At 31.0% G+C, this 11,917-nt stretch overlaps 1 long non-coding RNA gene across 1 annotated transcript; it reads left to right on the top strand.

Moving 5' to 3' along the window:
- The first annotated feature begins 2,421 nt into the window (after positions 1 to 2,421).
- Positions 2,422 to 6,437, top strand: LOC132736280 (uncharacterized). The gene is made up of 3 exons (XR_009626560.1): positions 2,422 to 2,498; positions 3,231 to 3,396; positions 3,716 to 6,437. It is a non-coding gene; the product is annotated as an uncharacterized LOC132736280 (long non-coding RNA).
- The last annotated feature ends 5,480 nt before the right edge of the window (positions 6,438 to 11,917 follow it).

The raw sequence follows: 11,917 nt of genomic DNA, 5'->3' as shown, positions 1-11,917 counted from the left end.
AATCAAAATTACGTTTCGATCGGCGTAAAATTGGCCTCGCCCAGTTGGTCGACTGTCAAAAGCTCGGAGATATCAAGAAAAACCAGCAGAAGGATACAATAGGTAGTATTACTTTAAGATATAAAATGTAAGAGCATAATGACAAACAGTTGTTAACATTATATACAAATAAACAAGCATTTTAACATTTTTCTTTTAGGTTTACAAAATTCAAAAGACGTATCAGCTGAAAGACCGTTTACCTTTTGTCACCATAACAACTGTTAGAAATCTGCCTTACGATGATTCATTTCATTAACATGGTCTCGTTTTACAGGAACATATTTGGGCTCAAAGTGAGATTTGGTGCACCTTTAACCGATTTTAACATTCCAGTGAAGCGGACGCGCCTCTGTATTCATGGCGATGTATGTCATGTGATTTGTGAATTGAGGGGCCACACTTGCCGTGTCCCAGTTTGTTTCCCTGTATATTTAATTTAACTTCCCCCTTTCCAGGGCGCCGATTTCTTTACCCTTTCCTCTACGCTCTTCTCCCTGTCGGCCTTTTACACAAATTGCCTTCTTTACCTATATCTTTTTATGATCATATAGGACGGAACTTTGAGGAACAATGCCTGAGCTTATTTGTTACAGTTAGGATTCAAGGCCCTACATCACGTGTTGCTATATTTGCCGATTTGTAAGTTTTTGTATGCTTTACTAAGAAATAGAAATTTATTGGTCGTGCAGTTTATATGAATGTAACTAGGGGAAAATTGCAAATGTCATGAGGATTAATATGTTGTAACATACCCGGTATGTACGCTGGCGGTGAGTGTATAGGTACCTTAAAGTCTTTTAGACTTAACTGGCCCCTGTTTTCACTCATTGATGATTCAGTGAAATGTTTTTTATTTTTAATTTTTTTTTCAGTCTTTGAAAAACTACGCTTTTGATGTATTTAAAACATTCTGGTGATTTGTCACTGCATTCAAGGGCTTTTCGGTATACAACATTAATTGTATGTAATTCACTGTCAATTTCTTGTACTCTGGCCACAGCCAACTTGTTTCTTCTGGAATTTAATCCGGAGCTCTGAGCAAGCACAATAAACATGTTACCAGAATCAATAGTCTTTAGGCAGGAAAATGTAAAACAGTGCCCTTTCTGGTGTTACTTAAGCACCCAAATATATGATTGTTCCTCCTTGACCTGGCTTCTATTTCTTTTGATCTCCATGCGAGTGGCTTAATGAAATCAATTTGCATGTTGTATTTACGACAACTTGGTTGAAAGTTTCTTTTATTCCTGCTAAGAATTTATCAACATTCAGTACAAGTCGATTTCATTTTAAACGCTCATTTCTTACACGTTTTAGCATCTCTTCCACATACTTCACTTACAATGAACTGTTGAACTTTAGTTCCGCAGAGCGCAAAACGGAAATAAGAAGTAGTGATTTTGTCGTATTTTTTTGTTCCGAGTGGCTGAGCAAAAACTCGAAAATGCGACAAAGTGGTTGGCAACAAGTGAAAACACAAAATGGTTACTAGCGTGTTATTGTGTTTTCGCCTTGCACAAAGCAGATCAAAAGTACTATAAAGTGGTTGCAAAATGTTGTTTTTGTTGTACTTTCGTGTTGTTATTTTTACCGCGCCACGTCGAGCAAATATATGACAAGGCACAGATCAGTGATAAAATATTTGGCTATATAACTTCTTATACTAATGAACACATAATTTAAGTCTAGCGATGTTAACTGAACTCTGATGATTTTACAAGAAAGATAATCAAATTGGCAATGTTCATTTGTTAATGTTTAAGAAAAGAATACATTAAATCTTCTAGAGAAAAGGAAATAAGTCGAGGCATTAAATCTTAATGTATATAGTAACTATTTTGCATAATTCCGTAGAAAATTTCTATCAACTCGTAACGATTGTTTCATATAAAAAATCTAAGTTAACATATTTAGAATGATTACCTAAATTAAAAAATCAGTCGCCTGGAATAGGAATAAGGAGCGTTTAATATCCATGTGAAACACATCTTCTGCAAAGAACTTTTTTGCGATGTATAATATGAAAATAAAGCGGCCTAAGTTCTTGTTCGATCCTGGTTAAATTGTTTTAAACATTATGCGAGACGTTATATTTTCCGTCTCTTACATGTTGTTAACGTGTTCTGATCTTTCATATTCTCATAATTATTTTGCAAGTTTAGCTCTTAACCAATACTAGGGGCTAGATTTTACCCAATTTAATCCTGAAATCAGATAAGTCATTTGTCAATAATTATGTTCCCGATTGTCATATATTCATAGAAATAACAAGCATTTTCCAGGCAAAGAAATACCAATTTGCAGGCACAAGGCAAATGTCATGAATATACGAGATGACATGAACGGGAAAATGGATACCAAGCGGTCATCACCTGGTCTTCTCCAAAGTTCAGATCTACCGACATACAGTTAACAATTTATTCAGGGTGGTGGGACGTAAACTAAAAGACCATGAGGTATGAAATATGAAATGAGTAGATTAAGACTTAAATATTCATAAGCTTGTCATAGTGTTATTAGTACTACAAATTGCTTACCTAAACCTGTTCTTTTAACAAGGTTATAAAACGTTAGCTCTTCCCTGAGGTTTTACTCAAGCAACAGAACTTTTTTATACCAGAAATTTTGTCACTGCGCACTTTCCAGCATCATCGCCACGCGAAAAAAAAATGACTGGATAATCAAATCGAAAAATCGAAACGTTTAGTGCTTCTGGCTTTTACTTAATCTAATTAACATCTGCTGCCTCAGGTTATTTCTCGTACAAACTAATATAAGTGTGTAGATAAACAATTCAACTCATTTGATGATTCTCTTAACGTATATTAATAGTAAATAATTAATATACATACTATTTATATCTTGATAAATTAGAAAAGTATAAGTCTAACTTAGACAAAGTGAGGTACTTAACTTAAATATATGGAACTTTTATTATGAAAAAAAACAAACTTTTTCTACTGAATAAAATACATTTTAAATCCTTTACCCTCTGACAAATCGAACTCTTGACAGTATATTATGTACTTATAATAAGAGCTTAGCATTACTCTATATTTTCACCAGATTACAAAATTTAGTTTTGCATGACTATCACCTAAATTGTTTAACTGTTTTAATGCACTGTTGCTATTTCATCATTCGAAAATTTGAAAATAGCTTAAATTGTCAATTTCATGACATTTTAGGTGGTGATCAATTGTGCCATTCTTAAAAATTTGAAATACAATAAGGCTACGCCCACATTTCACCAGTGGAGAGACAGTCGTCATGTATATGGTCTTAATTTTGCGACCAAAGAAGATTCAGAAATATTTGCAAATGCGATGTTGACAGCATTAGACGCACTGAACAGTAAGTTTTCATAATTCATTCTAATATGATTCGTTTTATTTTATTTTGTCTTTAGACTGTCTTCATTTTTAAATTGTCCTTAGTCTTAAATATATTTCAGCCTTGCTTTTAACATCATTTTCAAATACAAAGTGATGTTTATACCAATACTGCGAATATAGATTTTTGTTAATTTTGATGACAATATATTTTCTGCTCTTATCTGCAGGTGAAATTCTATATCTTTATCTTGGCTTATATTGCTTATAATTAGTTTTTTTTCCATTAAATATACATCGCATAATATTTATAATATATGTTATAAATTGAAATTATACAGATCAAGGAAAATGAATGGCTGCTCCAGCAGGTCTCAAGACAAAAGGAACTGAAGATAATAAATAACACTCAATATAATGGTGGTTATCATTAAGGGAGTGCAGTGCGCCTTGTTATGTATTTATGTGAACCATTTATACTTGATATATGCTACATTTAAAAACAATTGATATCGTGATCATAACCTAGTTTCTACTTGACTGTTCTATAAATATCTGAGTATATAGACAATTTTAGAAAATTATATTTATGTAGAATCTACATGTATCTAGATACAAAATGTATGTTGCTACAGAAGAATATTCAGAAAAATTCTTTTTTTTTTCACAAATAGTTTCGCATTTCTTAAAATGATAGCTTTATGTTAAACGATAGTAGAATTTTAGCATATAAATATTGAATTACATTTACTACAATGATTAGTACGGAATCTCTAGAATTATTTTAGTCATTCTTTGTCAGGAATTATTTCTAGTTAAACATCTGTGGGAATACTATACTTACAATTATATTTGACATTTGAAAGAAAAATATATGAACACATTGATGTTTAATTAGACAGGATTGACGTTTAATAAGGCCTGTTCGTTATTTTATAAAGCTGCTGTTAAACACTTGAAATTTTTGTATTTTATTGTTGTTTATTGTTTTTTTATCGTAACAGTCGTATTTCTGTTTAATCAATCAGGGTTGCCAAATCTTGCTCGACATTATACATTGTCTACAGTAAATTCTTTTGTGCGTCAGCATAAAAATTAAAAAGTTTTTGTTACATTACTGTGTTGATGAAGAATGTTTTTATGGAATTGCACTTTTAATTACTATTGAAGCAATTCGACACTACGTTCGACCAAAAATGACCCAGATTATACAAAATACATGACACTTGTTCCACATTTGTAAGGAAAAAAATGAGTTGATAAGTATTTTTTTCTGTTTTCAAAAAGGGCTGAATATTAAAAAGGCTGAAAGAGCACTATCTTCACAAAAAGTTTTAATTGGTAAAGACAGTACAATTTATACAAAACTTACAAAGATTTAAACAGTATGGCATTGTTTAAAACTTAAGATAATGAATATGTCCATGAGGTTTGCACGCAGAAAATACCAAAAGAGAAAGAGGTCAAATAATTATAAAATTTGCTGGCGTAAGATAATTGTTACTTCGTGGATAGTGTTCGTGTAATGAAATAAATAGAAAATGTGGATGTATTAGGCAACCTTACATAAACCATAGTCATCTAATGAACCTATGGGTCAAAGTGTAGTATCTCGTCGTACATAAACGTATTGTAAGAGACCTGTGGTCGCATTCATAAAGCTCCTAAGGAGGAGAAATACAAATGTACCACATTATTTTCTTTCGCTTTTACATAAAATCTAAGTATTTTCCCAAGCTTTTAAAATTTTACAATAAGTATCCATAAAACAAAGTAGAAAATGAAAAACATTATCAACAAAGATGGTCTCTTGATACTGGGTCGGTTGGGGGTTGCGTTCATTGAACACCGCCTTTCCTTGTTGATCTTGTTTATCATGTTTTTCATTCAAATAACGCATTCCTAAACACAGGAACACCGGCAAGGACACTTCCTTTACTTCCATAAGCGGCAAATTTCTTTACTTTAGCCGATTCCTTTTCTTAGAATTCAAATCCATTAATGCTCATTTTAGTTTAAATTAAAAAAATAGTAGAAAATCCTAAAACTAAATGGCTTGTGTACTTTTTCCAATGATAGATCAAATACGTTTCAATAATGAAATTAACCATATTTTTCAAATACATTTCTGTTAAAATCTTGTTTTTTATTAATGTATTACCTAACGTAAATTCCCGTATAGGGGTATTGTTGTTGATTTTTCAGATAATTGTGCTTTATTGTTTTTTAAAGTTTCACTTGATTCACATTAAGCTACCTTTATATAAGGAATTATTATTCATTCACTGCTTTTTTAAGTTTGGCATTTAAAGCATTTTACAATACATATTACAATCTTACAATTCAGTTATACTGTTTGTTTTATGATATGATTTGTTTTCAAATATATTTCATTTTATTATTTTCATATGTCTTAAGATTTTAAACATTTTCACTATAATTTTATGTCCGATCACTTTTATTGTTTAAAACAGCACAGCACGCCTTCAGATTCATGTTCATTGTTATAAAAAATTAGAAATGTATTTAAAAGTAAAATAATGTAAGGTGAACAAAAAAAGTAATTTTCATATCACAATCGGCACTTACATCCACGAAAACTACCAAAAAGTGGGCAACATATGCAATACAGCCCTTACTGCTTTAGTAACGCAATAAAATCCCGCAAAATCAGTCTTAAACCGCACATAACCTGTAAACTTTAACTTGGATCTTAAATGTTTTTACCTTTCTTAAAATGTTAGTACATTTTTCCCAATATTGATTTTTCTTGGGTTTCTTGGAATATTTTGGCTCATCGGGAGGCATGCAGCTTTAAAGATTTTCACTATGATTAAATTTTCGATCACAAATCTATTTTATGTATAATCTCACACTGATATCACTATTTCGATATTCCTGGGTATAATTAACATGTGTGTTATCTCATGTGTATAGCATGTAATCAGTATTTACACTAATCATTTGCTTATAAAAGATTAAAAAATGATTAGTTAGAATTTGAGACAGTGTATATTTATGCATGTATTTATATTGTGTACGATAATTAGAAACTTGTTTTCTTGAACGTATATTTTTTGACATTTTGATAAAAAATTATATTATTTTGGTTAGTTTTTTAAAGAAAAAATTTTGTAAATGAATAATATTTATCTACTTTTTTTGAGGGTGTATAAATTAGTAATTGTAACTTTTATGCAGGTTAGAGTTTTAAATTTACACATTTTTTTGAATTAAACTAATCCCCAATTTTAACTTTATTTGTAACGATTGTCTAAATAATTTTTTTGAAACTTTTTGAAGTTTTAAAAATTTTTTTAGAATCTACATAAATCTATATGTTTCTATTAAAGATAGAATGTCCAAAAACCTTTTTTTGTAAATGAAAATACTGTCTTTTAAGGAATTATTTAGATAAAACCATCAGATAAAACCTCTAGGTAAAATCTTCATATTATAGTATTATGGAAATTTTAGTATTGGAATTAATTTATTTAAGTGATTATCATTAAAGTTTTGAGGTTATTATAAAGTTTACGTTTTGAGAAATTAATTCGATTTTCAACAATTTTGACAGATATTATATTCAAAGTTATTTTACATATTTGTGAAGAAATTATAATTTTGTATAAATGTAATTTTATGATATAGTAATTGGACTTAAACAATAAAATTTGTTATTTAAAGTTTGTGACTATTGATACCCTTTTGGACCGTAACAACCCCTCATAGGCACTATAAGAAACTGAAACGTAACAAAAAAGCTAATTCAGTAAGAATGGAATCCCCAATAAACGTATACAACGCAGAAATATGAACATGTTTCAGGCTCTGTAAGAAATAGTGTGTAATGCACGACTCCTGTCCCAGCATCAGCGTTAGTAGAATTCAACATTTTAACATCAAAATTGCGAAAATCGATTTTACGAGTATAAGACATTGAAAACACGATGTGCCGGTATAGTTATTGAAATTAAGTATCATTAATACCTATAGTAACTATATGATTAAAATTAAATATCTAGATATTTCGATTTCATTTTAAAAACAAAATCTGAAAGATTCAAGAATATAAACTTGATACTAATAGGTTTTAACCAACGCTCCTCTGGTTTCTAAAAGAAAATAGTAGCTTATTCGAAGTCTCTTCAAACAAGAGTTTACAACTCTAAGCTTGCTTTTCTTATGCTTCTTTATCAATTTTATACCAACTTGATCTCAACTACTTTGATTAATTTGAGGTTAAGAAAAATAGCAGTTAGCTACTTTATGGTCTTTTGATCTACAGTTGGAGATATTGGTTCCCCTGGAATTTAGCAATAATGTTTTTACACATAGTGTGTGTGTTTAGGAAGGCGTGTATTTTATAGGAATCACTTTGTTCTATCCGTCTGCCCTGTCCCGTCCTGTCTCCTCTCGTCATATCTCGTCCCGTTTAAAACTTGAAATATACGTATACGTATATGTTTGTGTGTAAGTGTGTACGTGCATTTGCGCGTGTGTATAGAACGGGGGATGCTGTTATGTCGTTTCTTATAAGAACAAGTACACCATATCTGACGGTTAATGTTTTATTTTCAAAATTTGATCGGAGTGCTGATATAAGGAGGACTGTTTATACATTAAGACATTATAAGGGAGGAACGCAATGATTTAGGCTCTGTTGATGTGTTTAATTACATCAACAAAATGCAAGGGCAAAGGGTGAACATGGTACAAACTGATGTAAGAATACATATATATTTGTGTCTGAAAGTGGCATAAAATAATCAAAGTACCTAACAGTTAGAAGATTATGTGGTACTATATTGTCCAACTTCAAACAGTATAATATGAATTATAACTTTATTGCATGCCAGCGCTGGGACGCAGTTTCAGCTCCAATATGTATGAAAAATTATGTCATACGTATATACTACATAAATGTAAAATCAAGCACGAAAATGGTGTATGTATTTTACTGTCTTCATTATGATTTATTCACAGAGTTTTACAGAAGTCATTGTAAACTCTTACTGTAGAGGAAATTCGGGGATAAGTGTATGAAACAGATAAAAATAAGTAAACAGACATGTGTCAGGAAAAAACATGTATTACCATTTTTTACAACATTGCTGTCGGGACATTATCTTCAACGTAAGAAGTCCATAAATATTTGATTTGCTTTATTTCTAACACGATATATCTAAATCCATTAAATGTGTGTCCAATGAGAATGTCTTAAAGTGACAATATGCCCATCCAAGGGTATTTAGTGAGTGAACGGGTGAAGATCAAAATATATTTTCATTTGGCCACAATCCCTTTAAATTAAATGATTAAGTTCGCATAAACAATAAATAACACACCGATCCGAATGAAATTTATGTAAATGTCCGTTAAAACTTACGTATAAAAAGAGTGGGACAGTCTGGCAGATTTATAATTTTATCCTAAACATTTTCCAATATCAACTGTTGGTCAAACAGCATTTTGACAGTCAATCTTTTGAAATATAAAGTCAATTCAACTCAACTTGACTATTAAAATATGAGCATAATGTCACTTTAATTAAAAATTGTTTTACTGTCTGCAAATACATGATGTCATATTTGCTAACTCCTAACATATTTCAATGAAATTGTTCAGAATAATAAATGTGTAAAGATGATGCATGATCTAATATATAAACAAAACTGATATATTTGACCGGTTGAAATTACTTTTTTTTCTGAAAGGGATCGTCGCCTTTCTCCCAGTTCATTTCATTGTTAGTACAAAATTGTGTTGAATAATGTTTATACCATATCATACATTTAAAAATAAAATTCACAGTTAAATGTCTTATGTTTTGTTACTTTGCCACACCATTTCAGATAATGACACCAAAAGAACCGTTGTTTATTTATTTATTATTCACAAGCTAATCGCAGTAGAGGTAGACCGTTTGTAGCCAGGTATCACTCGAGCCATGTTTACTTAAATGCGCTCGATTTAAGCGTAAGGAAAATTAATTTAATACTATTGTGAACTTAATAAAGTGAGTTTAACTAATTTTGTTGTTGTTAATTAAAAAGATTCAAGTTTTGTTTTAATAAATAGCAAATTATTAAATATGCGTTTACATGATAATGGACTGGGTATGGGAGATCTTAGTTATTTTATACCTTGTATTCACTCCTTGAAAAAATTACAAGCTGGATGACAAATCAGTGTGGTGTATATGATAAGAAAGATCAGAACACACCACCGTCAATTTATAACAGGGGTGGTAAGGTTGTTGTGTTTCTTAGAACTATATTATATCTACTCTAACAGGGGTGGTAAGGTTGTTTTGTTCCTTAGAACAAAATTATATCTACTCTAACAGGGGTGGTAAGGTTGTTTTGTTCCTTAGAACAAAATTATATGTACTCTAACAGGGGTGGTAAGGTTGTTTTGTTCCTTAGAACAAAATTATATCTACTCTAACAGGGGTGGTAAGGTTGTTTTGTTCCTTAGAACAAAATTATATCTACTCTAACAGGGGTGGTAAGGTTGTTTTGTTCCTTAGAACAAAATTATATCTACTCTAACAGGGGTGGTAAGGTTGTTTTGTTCCTTAGAACAAAATTATATCTACTCTCTAAACAGGGGTGGTAAGGTTGTTTTGTTCCTTAGAACAAAATTATATCTACTCTAACAGGGGTGGTAAGGTTGTTTTTGTTCCTTAGAACAAAATTATATCTACTCTAACAGGGTGGTAAGGTTGTTTTGTTCCTAAGAACAAAATTATATCTACTCTATCTACAGGGGTGGTAAGCTTGTTTTTTGTTCCTTAGAACAAAATTATATCTACTCTAACAAGGGTGGTAAGGTTGTTTTTGTTCCTTAGAAACAAAATTATATTTACTCTATGAGTCATGGAATTAGTTCAATGAACATGTAGTATTTAGTGATATTATATTACAAGTTAGGCATTCTCTGATATAAAAATCTAAATGTTTTGCATTGAGGAGCAAGTGTTCTTCTTCTATCGCGTGTGTACGGGTTTTCGTGAATAGGGGTTACTTTCCTAGAAACACAGTTTATCAATTTGATAATTGTCATAAAGTAAGAAGAAAAACTAAATATTTAACATGAATATGTACATTAAAACAAGAAACGCCGTAACTTCTACTGTTATTTTACATTTGTATATCTTCTTTTACAGTTGATTTTCTAACTATTAAATAATTGATATTTAGCATTAAGATCAATTATTATATAAACCTTTTAGTTGAAGCAATCTGAATACATCGACATATTTACTAGTATCTTTGTTATCGTAAATTTCTACATCATTGGGGCACATACCTTTTGTAATTTCAGCAGGTTCATCTAAAATAAATTAATGGTCTATTATATGAGCAGCTAACGTTTTGTTTCCGGCGTACATCTTCCTACTTAGAAGTGTATAACACATATTCAAACTACGCTACAAGATTGTTCCCGTTGTACATCTGCCTATGTGAAGATGTCCACACATACCCAAACTACGCTACATTATTGTTTACGTAGTATATCTGCCTGGATTGTATGAAAAAATGTATAACACATGAATAAACTACGTTACAAGATTGTTTCCGTTGTACATCTGCCTATATGAAGAGACGTATAGAAAATAAATAAACTACGCTACATGATTGTTTTGATGTAGATGAACCTTCATAAAGAGATGTATAAGACATACACAAACCACGTTAAATGATTGTTTCCAACGTCTATCTGCCTTTATAAAGATGTAATAGACATACACAAACTTCGCTACATTGTTAATTCTGATGCCAATTTGCTGAAATATAAAAATGTATTTTACACATACACAAACTGCGTTACAAATTTTTGTCCAGTTTATATCTGCCTATGCCACATGACTGTTTTAGGTGTACATCGGCCAAACATACAGGGACTACGCCACGTGACAATCTACAGTGTATATATGCTTATATAGAGATATGTGACACATACCCGGACTACACCAGTATATATATGTCTAACACATACCGAACTAGATCTACACCGCGTGACAGTTTCCGGCGTATTATTACAGTCATATTAATACACTTGTTACTTTAAACATAACAAAATTTCCTATGATTTTAACTGTCTATGAGTGTCATGTGAACGGTTATGAGTTTGCTGCCCGGGGCCGATAACTGATAATCATAATCGACCTGCTGAACACGAGTACGTGCACAAACTGAAACAATAACGTCACTTTTTACGTCGTTAAATCAGCTAGCTGTAAAAGTGAAAGTAGGATTGAAGCACGAATAGCTTGATTTTATAATAAGAACTAAGCGTAATTTCTACAAACACAACTTTTATTGAAAATTAAAGAAATAAAATACTAGCAGCAATTTCATTCCGAGGGAATAAATTGTTATTGTAAATTCTGTCGAATAAGGGAAGCAACTCTGTACAAGTTACTGTACCGTACAGTTGAAATCTTCAGAGACAGGAATTTCAACGAAAGAATTATCAAAGTAAATTTAAATGAAAAACTTCTTCTGATATATCCTTCAAGTGTATTAAAGACATTA

The sequence above is a fragment of the Ruditapes philippinarum genome, unplaced genomic scaffold (genome assembly GCF_026571515.1).
Source record: "Ruditapes philippinarum isolate M1 unplaced genomic scaffold, ASM2657151v2 ctg2721_1_1_1_1, whole genome shotgun sequence".
In the NCBI taxonomy this organism is placed as follows: Eukaryota; Metazoa; Mollusca; class Bivalvia; order Venerida; family Veneridae; genus Ruditapes; species Ruditapes philippinarum.
Note: the sequence above shows the minus strand (reverse complement) of the source record. Positions and strands in the feature narration are given on the sequence as shown.